The 17166-nt window shown below is 46.5% G+C and overlaps 1 protein-coding gene across 1 annotated transcript in view; it reads left to right on the forward strand.

Annotated features, from left to right (window-relative positions):
- Positions 1 to 6074, forward strand: part of LOC135976633 (uncharacterized) — a 9131-nt gene extending 3057 nt beyond the window's left edge. The window contains exon 2 of the mRNA XM_065573517.1: positions 2212 to 6074. The gene's annotated coding sequence lies outside the window, so the exon portion shown is untranslated. The remainder of the gene's footprint in view (positions 1 to 2211) is intronic.
- Positions 6075 to 17166: the final 11092 nt, after the last annotated feature.

Genomic DNA, 17166 nt, shown 5'->3' on the forward strand with positions numbered 1-17166 from the left:
AAACCCCAAAGTATGCAGACACACTCATATTTGTTTTTTCAAAATAATTTTGTAGTAAAAACACAAACATCCTACTTTAAAAGAAATTAACTGAGAAATATACATTATGTATTTACTGTTAACTTTTTATCAGCGAGACCGTATTCAACTCGTGAATAAAGAGATGGGTTGAGTAAATTATAAGACAAAATGCACACTTTGCTTAAACTATTCTTGGTAAAAGGATTTGATAACATTTTTGCTTGTTCTTATCACAAAGTATCTCCACTCTGCTAACAAACTAACTCTTTCAGAATGTACATTTTAGTATTTGTAAGACTGTAAACACAAACAAAAGACTTTCTGTAAGATTCAGCATATCAAATGCTTTAGCAGTAAATATTTTGCTTATGTAGCAAACTACATACAGAAAACAAAAAGCATGAATCTCTTGCATAGGTCTACACTGCAGGTGAATGTATGATTGTAGCAAGTGTAGACAGAACTGTGCCAGGGTTAATCTAGCCAGCACAGGTAACAATAGTAGTGGAGACATGGTAGCGCATGCTAGCAATCTGAGTTTAAGCGTTCAAGGAGCCTGGATATATACTCAGTTGCTTACTAGCCTGTGATAAAGCCTGTGTCACCATGCCTACTACTGTTATCTATGCTGGCTAAACTAAAGCTAGCATGGGGTCCGCCTACCCTTGCTACAATCACAGTTTCACTTGCAGTTTACACATAAGGAGTTGATACTTATTTTCTGTTTGTAGTTTGCTACATGAGCAAAATATTTAGAGCTAAAGCAGGTAAAATATGCTGAATCTTGCTACAATCACACCCTCGCACTCTAGCCATAGCCTAAGGATGTGCAATCCAAGGTGTGACTGCAACTGGGGTAGGCAGGCCTGCGCTAGCTTGGCTAAAAATAGCATTGTAGAGGTGGCAGTGTGGGCTTCAGCAAACTGAGTTTGCAGCTAGATTCCAGGAGGGTTTGTACAGCCCACACCACATCTACAGTTTAGCAGTGCTAGCATAGGTAAAACTAGCACAAGTATGTCTACTGAGGTGTGGTCTTGGATTGTGCTATACACATATCCCCAGATACAAACATATACACACTGCTGTAAACTAAATGTACGTAATGGTCAATAGTTAACTATTTTAAAATGAAAACAAATTGCTCACACGACTAATCTTCAGAAAAAGCTGCCTTGCTTGCTTTCTTACTTCTTCTAGTTTGTCAAAAGGTCTGATTGCAAGAGTGCATCTAACCATTGTGCCTACAACCAAGTTATAGCCCATAGTTGGTGAGCAAGGCACACATGTTTGCAGACTACCTTGTCCCACCCACCCATTCCTTCTCTTTATTCAAAGCATAGAAAACTGGAGTTTGTGGAAAAGTTAAGGCATATATAGATTTTACCTAACAGAGCTTTGCCAATTTTACAAATACATACAGGGACCACATGAACATCAGATGTAATCAGCACAAATCACACAAACAGAAGCACAGAAAGTTAGACATACACATGCAGAGAAACACAAAGAAGCCACTTCCAAACTTTTTTTTTTACAATTATTAAAAATATATAAAGTACCCCCACATGTATGCAAAGCCAATGTACTTGCTGAGTGTGAGAGAAAGTGAATGGAGCAGGTTAATAAAGTCACCAGACTGTCTAGCTTGCCTTGCAATGTCACAAGCCTTCTGAGCCAACAAGAAAGCAGGTCAGTCAAGTCCATTGAAGAGTTTGTTACCCTAGAGTCACATCTTCAGGATACACAGGAGTAGGTGCAGAAAGAGATGTGCCAGAAGCTGAGGAAGAGGAGAGCTCCAAGAAGCAGCAAAAGGGGGCGGGGGTAAAAACTATGAGGTCCACCTTGTAACTGCAAATCAGTTGCCCAGCTCTGGTGACGGAAGAACAAAAATGTGGAGAAGAGAAAGTGGTGAAAGGACATAGTGGAGCTGAAAGGGGAGGTTTTACTCATATAACAATGTGGGTGGAAGAAGAATAGATGGGGGTTCAGTTAAATGAAACCCTAAAAGCTTGAAGCAAGGTGATTCTGACCTTAGTAACTGGAAACCTTAAGAGGAGGTTAAATATTGTCATGGTCTTCTCAGTGCTGATGGGGGTTATGCGTATTTTGGAAAACTCCTAAAGAGGAGTGAAACAGCTTTATACAAATTTAATCAGAGTCGCAGCCTGACCTTGCTGACTTACTTCACAGGTATCCCAAGGACTGGATGTTCAAAATATACAGAAAGTACAAATTATGACATGCCAAGTGTGATGGGTTGGATCACAGAAACCCCCTTGGGGCTGCCAACTGATGTGCCAAGACTACTTCTGCCCCTGCTTTCCCTGCCAGCTCGGGACTCCAGCAGCCTGTCTTGTTGAGCCAGACATGCCCGCCTGCTCCAACACAGACCCAGGGTCTGAACCATATGCCCCAAAGCTGCAGACTTAACTGAAAGCAACGTAAGAAGGGTTCCTGTCTTTAACACTCAGATGCCCAACTCCCAATGGGGTACAAACCCCAAATAAATCCATTTTACCCTGTATAAAGCCTATACAGGGTAAACTCATAAAATTGTCCATCCTCTACAACACTGATAGAGAGTTATGCACAGCTGTTTGCCCCTCCCCCCCCGAATTAATACACACTCTGGGTTAATTAATGAGTAAAAAGTGTTTTTATTAAATACAGAAAGTAGGATTTAAGTGGTTCCAAGTAGTAACAGACAGAACAAAGTGAATTACCAAGCAAAATAAAGTAAAACACGCAAGTCTAAGCCTAGTACAGTAATAAAACTGAATACAGATAAAATCTCACCCTCAGAGATGTTTCATTAAGTTTCTTTCACAGACTGGATGCCTTCCTAGTCTGGGCACAATCCTTTCCCCTGGTACAGCCCTTGTTCCAGCTCAGGTGGTAGCTAGTGGATTTCTCATGATGACTGCCCCATTTGTTCTGTTCCACCGACATATATCTTTTGCATAAGGCGGGAATTCTTTGTCCCTTTGGGTTCCCACTCCCTCCTTCTCAATTTAATTGCACCAGGTTAAAGATGGATTCCAGTTCATGTGACATGATCACATGTCACTGTAAGACTTCATTACCCACTTGCCAGCACATGCATATACAGGAAGACTTACAAGTAAATCAGAGCCATCTACAGTCAATTGTCCTGGTTAATGGGAGCCATTAAGATTCCAAACCACCATTAAGGCCCATACTTTGCATAACTACAATAGGACCTCAGAGTTATATTTCATATTTCTAGTTTCAGATACAAGAGTGATATATTTATACAAATAAGATGACCACACTCAGTAGATTATAAGCTTTGTAATGATACCTTACAAGAGACCTTTTGCATGAAGCGTATTTTAGTTACATTATATTCATACTCATCAGCATGCTTTTATAAAATCATACAGAGCATGATGTCACACCAGGAACCCTTGAAGACCACATGTGTTGTATGAAGTGCACCGGACATAGTGTTGGCCAAGCTTTGATCACATTGTGGATGCCAAGATGGGGGGCTAGTAATAAAGATTTACAAGACCTTTTCCTGTCAGAAGTGCCCCCTTGGCTGGAGAATTTGACAAAAAGAGGACCATAGAGCCTAACTTTGGGTATAGGAAGACTCTGGGGATGGGGAGAGGTCACTGAATGACTGGCCTCTTTAAGAGGGAGGGGGGTCCAGTGCACCTGGGCTGATTTTCTGCTCCCCAACTGGGCAAAAGGGAAGGCACCTGGGCCTTACAAAGGAGAAGACAGCTGTAGGTAACCAATGTCTGTGGACACTGCAGGGACTAAGAAGGCTCCTGAAGTGCCTTGAGTCAGGAGGGGAAAGATCCTAGTTTTATCTCTGGAGAAGGCCAAGCCCTAGGCAAGAAGTGCTGGGAGAAAAGGAAGACAGACCCTGGGGGGTCAGCTCAGTAGAAACTGGGAGGAAGCCCTTGTGAGTTTTCTTTCGTAAGGCTTTGTGTAGGACTTAATAAATTGGACCCCAGAAGAGGAATGTTTTAAATATCTTGGCAATGTGGACTTTTTAAGGGTTCCTGAGTAAAGGGAAAACTGAGACTAGCCTCACCAGAGCCATATGTAGCCAGAAGGGAGCACTAGAGGGCAGGCATGGCCTTTGACAACATAATAAAGAATAAGTCCATATCAAATTAGGAACTCTATCTCAAGCTGTCATACATGGAGTCAGGATGTCTGGGATAGGAGTAAAAGTGAACTAACAGTAAAATTTGTTGTTTTACTTCCTTTACAGTACTGCACATTCATTGGTATAATAAACATAGCTAAAGACAAAGCATAACAAAACAGTAACTGGTGCAGAACAGGGTAACTTACATATTATTTTAACCTTTAACTTAAAAAACAGGCAGCAGGGTACTCACCTTCTGACAATCCTAGTACAAGACTGTAGAAGCAGGGGAGGTGGAAGTATTTATATAAAGGTTCTAAATAGATACAGGAGGTGTTATAAACTTGTTAATGACAAAGAATTCACATTTTACCAATGCCGTATGTGGATTAGGATACCCAATGGGTGGGAAACCTGCAGCCAGACCGGGGCTGCTCACTAAGCAGCCATGACTTGCACTCTGACTTACTATTCAGGCATGCTGCACTGACTCATCCTTCAAGCAGAGCCTGCTGCAACTCAGCACTCAGGTGTACTGCAGCAGACTATCCCTGGGCAGGACCTGGATCAGATGACCCGCCAGGCACTGGTATTTCTCTGACCATGCCAGAGTTGCAAGTTAGTCTGCACAACAGCATTTCTTGGCCAGGAACCCTCCTGTTTTCTCACAGTGTCACAGACTTCTATGGTTTCCAGCCTGCCCTTGATCCAGTTCCTGCCCAGGCCTTGCCTGAGCTTCATTCATGCCTGCTTCAGCCTTTCCTGTGCCCTCCTCTGACTGTTCATGCCCTCTTACTGACCCACTCCAGCCCTGTAGCTGCCTCCTGATCCCCAGAGTGACTCCTATCAGGCTTTGACCTTTGCCCTGTGTTTGGACTCTGACTACCATCCTGAATTGGCTTGTCTATGAACTCTGATCTCGGTTCTGACCCACAGTCTGTCCCCAACCTTGGGTTTCAGCTGCCCTCAGCTCAGTCCCACCTCTACAACCAGCTCCAACCCTTTACCTGTTCTTGACTATAGCTCTAACCACCAGAACTGACTGCTTCAAATGCAGACCTTGACACCCATCTGTTTTCATTTAGACATTTTCAGGCTGCCAACAACAAAAACTCCTCTGATGAGAGAACTGTCCAAAAGATCAAAGTGATACAATAATGCTCTTTAGTCGTGGATTCAGCTCCCTCTGGGAGCCTCACCACTCTTGAATTTCAGCTATGTTGTCTCTTACTGAGGTCATCCAAATGTGAGGACAGTCATTTTATCTTTCAGCACAGGTGGTACAGTACCCTCAAGACCAAAGCTACGAGGCTCGGGATCTACCATTTTGAGCTCCAGCTTTTGTACTGATCTAAATACTGGCCCAGACCTTCAGCTCTGGCCAAGGAGCACAACTGAGGAAGGGACTGCACAGGTGTCCTTTTTGAACTCCCAACTCTGGACTGACTGTGTGCTGATTTAGTCCTCTGCTCTAGTGTATGTCATGCTGATGGATACAAGGGGTTGTAAGAGCAGCAAAGGATCTCTGGGGTTCAAACAAGTGTTTACCACTTTCTCCTTCTCCAGCTACAAGGAAGGTGCTGTGGGTACTGGAAAGCATCTGACCTGATTCTCCCAGGGCCAGTTCTGCTTGATTTAGCAGTACAGCATAGCTGTAGTTTGACTTCTACATTGGGGGGGGAGAGGGGGGAACAGCTCCAGTCAGGCCAATGGAGCCATGTGTGTGGGGGAGCAAATTCCATGCTTTCCCAAGACTTGCAGTTTGGGTGGGGCAATGTCTCCCCTAAACTACACCTTGTAGTACAGAGCTGCTGACACTCTGGGTCAGAGCTTCTATTCTTGGCCCCCTTTCAGACACAGAGACTCCTGGGAATTTGGCACCTAAATACCTTTGAGTAGCTGTGCCAACATCCTGCATGGTGTCCAGCCTCTGTCTCAAAAAGATCATTTAATAGTTTACTGTCTCTTCAGCTCTTTCCCAGGATTAAAACTGTTCCGCAGCAGAAGATGCTGCAGTTTCTTTGGACCTAGATTGATGTGGCCTGAAATTCTACTGTGCCTCAGGCATCTTTCCAGATAAATTATACCTTTATGAATAAATTTGATTAGGCAAGTGAGCTCAGAGAATAAAATGAGTGCTAAAAATCCACAATGCATGACATAGCCCAGAGCAGTCAGAAAAGATATTCTACTAAAACACATGTATGTGCTCACATGCATATTGTTTTTAAAAATCTCACTTATTTTTGTTATTGTTCAGGGATAGGGTTACCATACGTCCTGTTTTTCCCGGACATGTCCGGCTTTTCGGCAATCAAACCCCTGTCCGGGGGGAATTGCCAAAAAGCCAAACATGTCCAGGAAAAATACCGGCCGGGCACTTCCTCTCCCGCGGTTGCTCTGCTCCTCCCCGGACTCAGACTTCGGCTCTGTTTAAGAGCCAAGCTGCCCGAGCCAGCGCTACCGGCTTCGGGCAGCCCCCGTGCCTCCGGACCCTGCGCCGCCGGAGCAGAGCAGCTGGAGCCGGGGAGAAGTGCCCGGCCCGCGGCTGGGGTCCAGAGGCACGGGGGCTGCCCGAAGCCGGTAGTGCTGGCTTGGGCAGCTTGGCTCTTAAACAGAGCCAAAGTCTGAGTCCGGGGAGGAGCAGAGCAGCTGGAGCCGGGGAGAAGTGCCCGGCCGGCGGCTGGGGTCTGGAGGCACGGTGGCTGCCCGAAGCCGGTAGCGCTGGCTCAGGCAGCTTGGCTCTTAAACAGAGCCGAAGTCTGAGTCCGGGGAGGAGCAGAGCAGCTGGAGCCGGGGAGGAGAAGTGCCCGACCGGGGGCGCAGGGTCCAGAGGCATAGGGGCTGCCCGAAGCCCGAGTGCTACCGGCTTCATGGTTTGCCGAGCAGCCTCCAGACCCTGCGCCCCCAGCTGGGCGCTTCCCCTCCCGGGCTCCAGCTGCGCTGGGGAAGCGCCGGCCGGGGGCGCAGGGTCTGGAGGCTGCCCAGCAAACCGTAAAGCCGGTAGCGCTCAGGCAGCCCTTTTCGCATGGCTGGGAGGAAGGAGGGGGAGTTAGGGCGGGGACTTTGGGGAAGGGGCAGAGAAAGGGCAGAGTTGGGCTGGGGCCAGGGTGGGAAAGGGGCAGGGCCGGGTGGGAAAGGGGCAGGGCTTGGGCCCGTGGAGTGTCCTCTTTTTTTATTTTTTAAATATGGTAACCCTATTCAGGGATCTCAAGTTTGTTTTCTAGTTCATCTTTAAAAAAGACAACAATGACAATGTCACCGCAACAACAGGTCTGAATTTGGTTACACTGGGCCAATTAAACAAAAGTACAGTCTTAAAAAGTACTGTCTTTTTCTTACTTTGGGTACCTCCCAGCTCTCTTCTTTGGAACTGTCTGCTATTATGTCCTGTTTTAATTTTCCCTATTAGCTTCAGAGCTGACTTTTTGCCACCAAACAAATGCTAATTACCCATAGTCTGGCCGAGGATGGGACGATTGCCTACATATTGTCTACCAGAAACACAGACTCCTTTCTTCTACCTTGAGCCACAGAACTAACAACTGTGAAGAAAAACTTTTGGGCTCCTTGAAGTGTAAATTCTTGTTTTTTCCTGGCAACTTCTAGAACACTAATGCAGAAATATCATAGTGCATCCAGCTGTGCTATCTGTGGGATTTTGGAAGAGAGAGGTGTGTGTGTGTGTGTGTGTACATACACACAATTTTAAAATATCCAGAACTTCAAGGGAGTCTACACAGAAGAAACACGATAGTGTCTGTGCCCTCTATCTCAGCCAGAAATACAAGTGCCTGAATGTTGCAGCTATACCTCCTTATATTGTGATCTGACCTTTAAAATTCACATTCAGTGAATATTCACTAATATTTACTGTTTCCAAGAAGATCCTTACCTACGAACTCATTTGCTATAATATTCACAGCAACAGAACATAACAGGGGTCAGAGTACATTTGAAGTAAATGTATTTAAAAATGTGAACTAAAGTTCACAGACGTTTTGCAGTATTTACTTACCTTTAATATATGTTTGTACATATATGACTCCGCGACAGAAAAAAGCCATGGAAAAAACAGTTACTCACCTTCTCGTAACTGTTGTTCTTCGAGACGTGTTGTTCATGTCCATTCCAATCAGGTGTGCGCGCGCGCGCTCCATGGATGGCAGCCGGAAGATTTTTCCCCTAGCAGCATCTGTCACATAGGCACCGACTTCTGCTCCCGCCAGTGGGTGCGCAACCCCCTCTGCCCCTCCTACCCCTGTCCTGCCCCAACTCTGCCCCCTCCCTGCCCCTATTCCAACTCCGCCCCCAAATCCCCACCCCAGCCCCGCCTCTTCCCCACCTCCTCCCCTGAGCATGCCATGTTCCCACTCCTCCCCCTCCCTCCCAGCACGCTGCCAAACGGCTGGGTGGGAAGCGCTGGGAGGTAGGCAGAGGAGCGGGGATGCAGCGCACTCGGTGGGGGGTGGGGGAGGAGGAGAGCTTGTCTGCTAGTGCGGACAGCGCATCCACTAATTTTTCCCCATGGATGCTCCAGCCCCAGAGCACCCACAGAGTCAGCGCCTATGATTCGTCCAGTCAGCCTAGGCGCCCCCTGGAGTCGTGCCTCTATGCCGCTCAATATAGAGCCCTTCCGACCCGCCACCCCCTCAGTTCCTTCTTGCCAGCTACTCTGACAGAGGGGTAGGAGGGTGAGTATTGGAATGGACATGAACAACACATCTCGAAGAACAACAGTTACAAGAATGTGAGTGACCGTTTTTTCTTCTTCGAGTGCTTGTTCATGTTCATTCCAACCAGGTGACTCCTAGCCCTAAGTTCTGGAGTCGGGGTCAGAGTTCAGATGACTGGAGCACTGCTCTACCAAAGACTGCGTTGTCTCTGCCCTGCTGAGTGATAGCATAATGCAATGTAAAGGTATGGATAGAGGACCACATCGCTGCTCTGCATGTTTCCTGGGTGGGAACCTGCGCCAGGAACGCTACTGAAGAAGCCTTCGCCCTAATGGAGTGTGCCCTGCCAGGTTATAGCAGTCACGGATGCAGGACGTGATCCACAACGAAATTTGTTGAGAGGAGACTGGAAGACCTTTCATCTTGTCTGCCATGGCCACAAACAGTTGAGTGGACTTCTGGAACAATTTTGTCCTTTCAATATAGAAGGCTAGTGTTCTGTGGACGGCCAACAAGTGAAGCCTCTGCTCCCTGGCGATGGAGTGTGGCTTAGGATAGAACACTGAGAAGAAAATGTCAGTTGATGTGAAACTGGGAGACAACCTTTGGGAGGAAAGCTGGGTGAGGCCTGAGTTGAACCTTGTCCTTATAGAACACCGTGTAAGGAGGCTCTGATGCTAGGGCCTTGAGCTCAGACACCCTCCTGGCCGAGGTTATAACTACCAGAAACGCCACCTTGTATGAGAGGTAGAGCAGGGAGCACATCGCCAGTGGTTCAAAGGGTGACCCCATCAGTTTGGAAAGGACCAGTGTGACGGGCTGGATCACAGAAACCCCTTTGGGAACTGCCAACTGATATGCCTATACTACACCTCTAAGCCCGTTTTCCCTGGCAGCCTGGGACTTCAGTGCCCTGCCTGGTTTGAGCCAGACATGCTAGCCTGCTACAAACCCAGACCCAGGTCTGAACAACATCCCCCAAAAGCTGCAGGCTTATACCGGGTAAACTCATAAATTGTTCGCCCTCTATAACACTGAGGGAGAGATATGCACAGCTGTTTGCTCCCCTCCCCCCAAGATATTAATTAACCCAGAGTATGTATTAATAAGTTAAACGGATTTTATTAAATAAAAAAGTAGGATTTAAGTGGTTCCAAGTAATAACAGACAGAACAAAGTGAATTACCAAGCAAAATAAAATAAAACACGCAAGTCTAAGCCTAGTACAGTAATAAAACCGAATACAGATAAAATCTCACCCTCAGAGCTGTTTCAATAAGTTTCTTTCACAGACTGGACGCCTTCCTAGTCTGGGCACAATCCTTTCCCCTGGTACAGCCCTTGTTCCAGCTCAGGTGATAGCTAGGGGATTTCTCATGATTGCAATCCCCTTTGTTCTGTTCCACCCCTTATATAGCTTTGGCACAAGGCGGGAATCTTTTGTCTCTCTGGTCTCCACCCCTCCTTCTAAATGGAAAAGCACCAGGTTTAAGATGGATTCCAGTACCAGGTGACATGGTCACATGTCCTGTGAGACCCTAAGCCTTCATTCCTCCCTGCCTGATTTACAGGAAGGCCTGCAAGCAAACAGAGCCATCCACAGTTAATTGTCCTGGTTAATGGGAGCCATCAAGATTCCAAACCACCATTAATGGCCCTCACTTTGCATAATTACAATAGACCCTCAGAGTTATATTTCATATTTCTAGTTTCATATACAAGAATGATACATACATACAAATAGGATGACCACACCCAGTAGATTATAAGCTTTGTAATTATACCTTACAAGAGACCTTTTGCATGCAGCATATTCCAGTTACATTATAGTCACACTCATTAGCATATTTTCATAAAATCATATAGAGTGCAACGTCACAACCAGATTGAGGTCCCAGGCTGGGACCGGTTGTCGGACGTGTGGATATAGCCTGTCAAGACCTTTCAGGAAACGGCTGACCACAGGGTTGGTAAAGACCGACCGGCCCTCTGCGCCTGGATGGAAGGCCGAAATGGTGGCCAAGTGAACCTTTACTGATGACATGGACAACTCCTGCTGCTTAAGATGGAGAAGGTAGTCCAGTATAAGTGGTATGGAGGCAAGTATCGGAGATGGACAGTGTTGCACCGACCAAATTGAAAATCTCTTCCATTTGGTCAGGTAAGTAGCCCTGGTGGAAGGTTTCCTACTGCCAACGAGGATTTGTCTAACCGGGTCTGAGCAGGAGAACTCCATCAGGTTCAGCAATGGAGCTTCCACGCCATGAGGTGCAACAATTCGAGGTTTGGGTGTTGGAGAGGGCCGTGATCCTGAGTAATCAAGTCTGGGAAGAGTGGCAAGGTGATTGGGGCTTCCATGGACATTTCCAGGAGAGACGTGTACCAGTGTTGGCGGGGCCAGGCTGGAGCTATCAATACCACCGAAGCTTCTTCACTCCGTATCTTGAGAAGCACCTGTGAACGAGAGGGATAGGTGGAAATGCGTATAGGAGATGGCTTCCCCACGGGAGGAGGAACGCATCCGCAATGGAGCCCGGGCTGCGATTCAGGAAGGAGCAAAACTGCTGGCACTTCCTGTTGCATCGTGTGGCAAACAGGTCTATTTGGGGAAAGCCCCACCGTTGGAAGATGGAGTTTGTGACATCCGGGCATAGGGACCACTCGTGGCCGTGGAACGACCTGCTGAGATGGTCCACCGACTCGTTCTGTACTCCAGGGAGGTAAGATGCTTGCACGTGTATTGAATGCTCCACACTAAAGTCCCCAGCCTGAAGCCTTCCTGGCACAGGGGAGAGGAACGTGCACCCCCCATCAGTTGATATAAAACATCACTGTGGTGTTGTCTGTCATAACTGATACATATCTCCCTGCGAAAGTGGGCAAAAGTCTGGCATGCCAGGCGGACTGCTCAGCTCTCTGACATTGATGTGGAGAGCGAGTTCCGCCTGAGACCAGAGGCCTTTCATCCTGAGGTCTCCCAGATGTGCTCCCCACCCCAAGGCTGACGCGTCCATCACTAGTGAGAGGGATGGCTGGGGGCTGGTGAAGGGGATCCCTGCACACACTACCAGCGGGTCAAGCCACCACAGGAGGGAGTCGTGGACTGCACAAGGCACAGTCATGACCCTGTCCAAACTGTCCCAACCCGGCCAATACACTGAGGCTAACCATGATTGAAGTGGCTGGAGTTTAAGCCTGGCGTGTTGCACCACATAGGTACAAGCAGTCATGTGTCCCAGGAGTTTCAGGAAATTCCTTGCTGTGGTGGTGGGGAACTGCCTGAGACTTTGAAGGATATCACCCAAGGTCCAGAACCTCACTTCCAGGAGGGATGCCCTGGCCGGTGTCAAGTCCAGTACCGCCCCTATAAATTCTATCCACTGAACCGGGAACAACATAGATTTCCCCACATTCAGGAGAAGGCCTAGTCTGTCAAATGTTGTTCTTATGAAGTCTACTTGTGCCTCCACTTGGGCTCTAGAGCAGCCTTTGATCAACCAGTCGTCGAGATATAGGAACACCTGTACCTGCCGCCTCTGCAGCCACGACTGCCATGCATTTGGTAAATACTCCAGGCGCCACTGACAGGCCGAACGGAAGGACTGTGAACAGGAAGTGGTTGTTGCTCACCACAAACCTGAGATACCTTCTGTGGAACGCTGTGATTGCTACATGAAATTACGCGTCCTTCAAGTCGAGGGTGGCATACCAGTCCCCTGGATCCAAGGAAGGGATGATGGAGGCCTAAGTGGCCATGTGGAACTTGAGTATCTTCATGAACCTGTTGAGCTCTCGCAGGTCTAGGATGGGCCTGAGCCCCTTTGGCTTTCGGTATTAGGAAATACCGAGAATAGAAGCCCTTGCTTAGGGCTTCTCTTCCACTGCTCCCAGTGATCGGAATGAGTGCACCTCCTGTCTGAAGAGTTGCTCGTGAGGGAGGGGTTAGGAGGGTGGAAGGGCAGGAGGGCCAAGAATTTGAGTGAGTATCCCCTTTCTACCGTGCGGAGCACCCATCAGTCCGATGTGATACGGGCCCATGCAGGGTAGAAAGGGGATAGTCAGGACGAGACGATAAGGTGGTTGGATTCAGTCCATGCACTGGTGCACTGTCCTTGTGCACACCTTCAAAAGGCCTGTTTCTGGCCCAAAGATGACTTGGATCGGCCAGAGTCATGGCCTGAGGATGGGTGTTGTCTTTTCCTGCCGCTCCTGTTCCTCCTCTGGGAACCGTCCTGCCGGTTCTGTGTTTGGTAGAACCGTGGAGGGGGTTGCGGCCTGAAGTACTTCCGCTGGGTGGCAGGAGTGTGGAGGCCCAGCAACTTGAGGGTGATTCTCGAGTCCTTTAGGCTATACAGCCTTTTAACTGTCTTTTCGGAAAAAGGGAGCTGAACCCTCAAAGGGAAGATCTTGGATAGTCTGCTGGACTTCATAAGGCAGACCAGACATCTGTAGCCAGGAGCTCCTTCTCATGGCAATCCCTGTGGCCGTAACCTGAGTAGCCGCATCTGCCCCATGCAGAGCGGCCTGTAGTGAGGCTTAGGAGATAAGCTTCCCCTCCTCCACCAGTGTTGAAAACTCGGCATAGGAGTCCTGAGGGAGCAGCTCTGTAAACTTAGCCATTGCTCCACAAGTATTACAGCAGTACCTGCTAACAATGGCCCGCTGGTTAGAAACACAGAACTGCAAGCCAGAGCCACTCCTGGTACTCCTGGAGGCGCCGGAGCTGGTATAAATGTAACTGAAGATACCGACGCCACTCTAGACTGGGACCCCTGGCTTCGCCCTTGGCTTTGGTGGAAAGCCCAGGGTTTCCAGAAGAGCCACTGCGTCAGTTGTTGCCAGTGAGCAGGCCACGGTGCTGGGTAAGCATGACGATCCTTGATCTCCTGCTCCTACTCCTGTCTGAGCAAATGGATCAGACTCTGACTCTGAGGTCTCTGAGGAGCTGCACTAAGGAGCTGCACTGCTGGGCACCAACAGTTTGTGGCATGGGCTAGGGGACCAGCATGGCTCCCACATCTGGGCCATTCCTGCTGGGTGGAGGTTTGGGAATGGTGAGTGCCGTGACATCATCGCTGACTTTCCCCTTGACAGTGCCGTGGGACTGCCCAGTTCTAGCGATTTGTCCCTCCTGTGAGGGAAAAATGGCGCCATATGGCGTAACAAGTCATGGGCTGCCACAAATGCCTCAGGAGTCGATGGGAGCTGTAGCTGTTGGCTCCGTGGGGCCGGCAAATGGGGAGGGTCCGGATTCAACTGTGCTGCCACCAGGGCGGGGATTGACGCGACCCTAGCAGGTGAAGGGACCGAGGTGGTGTGACCCAACTGGGGTCTCACAGCGGCCGGCTCCTTGATCTTGGCCGGGTGAGAGCGCTCCCTCTCTGGTCTCACTCAAAGAAGAACAGGATTTGCCCCATTATTTGGTAGAGTCCTTGAGATCCTTTAATATGACAGGACCTGTATATGTGTATGGAATGCTATGATTTATGTTTGATTCTCTGTGCCATCAGCTTCCACCTCCTCTGCACCAGCATTTCCAATCAGTTCCCAAAGTATCAAGTCAATGTGTGTTTCTATTTTACTTCAAAATACAGTTAATATATTTGCAAAACTTATGAAAATACTGAATTTGACATGTTTCTTAAAGTTCCTTAAGTATGTTTGTACAGTGCCTAGCACAATGAGGTTCCAACCTGGTTGAGGCCTCTAGGTGCTACCACAATATAAACATTATAATATAAAGCATAGAATGAGATGAGAGAAGGGTCCTAGTGCCATATCTTCCCACACACGCACTACCACCACCACCAACACCAAAGCAAAGAAACAGAGAGGAAACAAATGAGAAAGAAAAAAGGAAGAAGATTATGTTCAGAGTTCTAGGTTTGCTGGCAACCATTCATCTAGCCATCCAATAAAGGAAACGATCCTTTTCTCTCACCACAATCTCTGCAGGAAAATAATATTTTTATTGTAGAGAGACAAGGTGGGTGAGGCAATATCTTTTAGTGGACCAACTTCTGTTGGTGAAAAAGACAAGTTTTCAAGCTACACAGAGCCCTTCTTCAGGTCTTTTTATTTTGTCATTTAATTTTGCTCTTTTAATTCAGATATCTCCTGATCTGGATTTCTTTTATAACTAGAGAGTCTTTTGACAACTTCAGTGATTTACAAAAGAAAAATGACTGAGTATACTGAATCTATGAGTATTCTCATTTAGCACTTTCATATTCATAAAGAATATTAAGAATTCACATCTAAATAGCTAAAATGGCAGGAAATACTGGTGGCAGCTAACAGGAAAATTATTTGATATAAATCATGATTTATTTCATAAAAACATTCTGTTCCTTCAGTGGCTGGAAAGAGCAGGCCAATCCCATTTACAAAAATATTTGTTGTATCTCTGTTGTATTTATTTACGTTTTAGGAACTATCTAACTCAATCCATAAAACTGATGGAAAGAACCTAAACAGTTTGTAGAAGAAGCAGCCCTTCTCCTTCCCCTCCTGGCTGCAGAGTCAGGAACCAAAGGAGTCTTCAGGGGTTCCATCAAAAACCCTGTTCTTGGGGTGTATGTAAAACTTGCTTGTTATAATTTGCAAGGCCTGAAATTTGGCATGCCCATTTCTCAGCCCAGAAGCTAAGGTATTTGACTGGTTGTTACAAAAGTAGGATGGTGTGGAGGGCTGGTGGCTATAAAGGGTTATTTAAATTAATTCTGGTAAGGAGTTGTCAAAATACAGCAAATAATTAGTAATTGGGGATGCTTGGGAAGCAATACTGAACTCCTTAAGAAATATATTCACTGGCCAAGGAGCTATTCCAGCAGTTGGGAATTGTCAGAGTACAAGGATGTTCTAGTTATATATCCTGCACCGGGGCTTTGAGGGGCAGGGATGGAAAGAATTAGGAAAGGCTCATTTACACTGTCCATATATTCCCCTCAGTAGCTGGATAAACCTGCTTTACATCTACTTAGCAGCACAAAGCAACCTTAACCTGGCCAATCATCTGGGTGAAGGCCCCCCTCCTCCACTCATTCCATTCCATTCCACAAATAAAACATTGTGCTAACCTGCCAATAAACTCAGCATACTTTTCAAGAACAAAGTAAAAACATTTCCATCAAAAGGCACTTCACGTTTTTGCCAAAAGCTATTGCCTCCCTCCTTGGTTATGAAAAAAAGAATTTTGCTTAAACGAGAAAATACACAAATAAATCCTCCAGTCTCTCACCCCTCTTCTTTGTGAGCACATCACTGAAAGCATGTCTGACATGCCAGTCAGTGTATTCTGTTCCTGATTTTCAATAGCACTTTCAAAATACACCTCTACCTCGATATAACGCTGTCCTCGGGAGCCAAAAAAATCTTACCGCGTTATAGGTGAAACCGCGTTATATCGAACTTGCTTTGATCCGCCGGAGTGCGCAGCCCCGCCCCCCCGGAGCACTGCTTTACCGCGTTATATCCAAATTCGTGTTATATCAGGTTGCGTTATATTGGGGTAGAAGTGTATAAGTATTCTCAATAGTACAAAAACTACGTACATCAGTTCAACTATTGGATAGTGCACTGGACTAAACAAGAAGATTTATGCATTGTAGAAAGTGTCTGGAAAGGGTTCCCAAGAAACTTCTGAAATTCATGCTTTTAATCTTTCATTGGATGAATTGGTCCTAAAAACTGACTTAACCTGTCTTGAATACTCAGAAGAGCTTCAGAATATTAACTAGTCAACACACTCCAAGAACTGGAAGTTTCAACTATACATGTATGTTACACTTCCCTTTGAATTGTTTCCATAAAGCACGGAGACACAAGAATACACCTTTTGGTTCAAATTGAAATGATCACTTTAAACTCCCTGTTTTGTAGCAAATTAACTCTTTCTCCCTTCACATCTGTGACTTTTTGACGAGAGGAACCATTGTTAGGGACCAGATTTTAAAATCCTTTTTCCAGCTTGCACTACTCCGTGCTAAACTTTAAGAATTGAGTTTACTACTATTTCTTTTCTCCCCTCTCTCCATTTTTCTCCTTTTTCCTTCTCCTCCATTCTCTCTAATTTTGTTGTGTAGTACAGGACAGACCATGTATGCACCCAAAATAGCAGTGCCAAAAAAGATAAAGGGGCACCATCAGTTTGCAATCCAGACAATTTTTAGAAAAAGAGTTTAATGTATATACTGTATAGTTTAATATATTGCACATGCCCCCAAATCCCACAGCTAATTTAAATGAATTATATTTTCCTACATTTAAAAAAATGTTTTCTCTCCCCTATACATTTTGAAAGACTCGTACAAGCCAAAAGGAAAATAGACTAACAGATTATAG

Source organism: Chrysemys picta, chromosome 1 (genome assembly GCF_011386835.1).
Source record: "Chrysemys picta bellii isolate R12L10 chromosome 1, ASM1138683v2, whole genome shotgun sequence".
In the NCBI taxonomy this organism is placed as follows: Eukaryota; Metazoa; Chordata; order Testudines; family Emydidae; genus Chrysemys; species Chrysemys picta.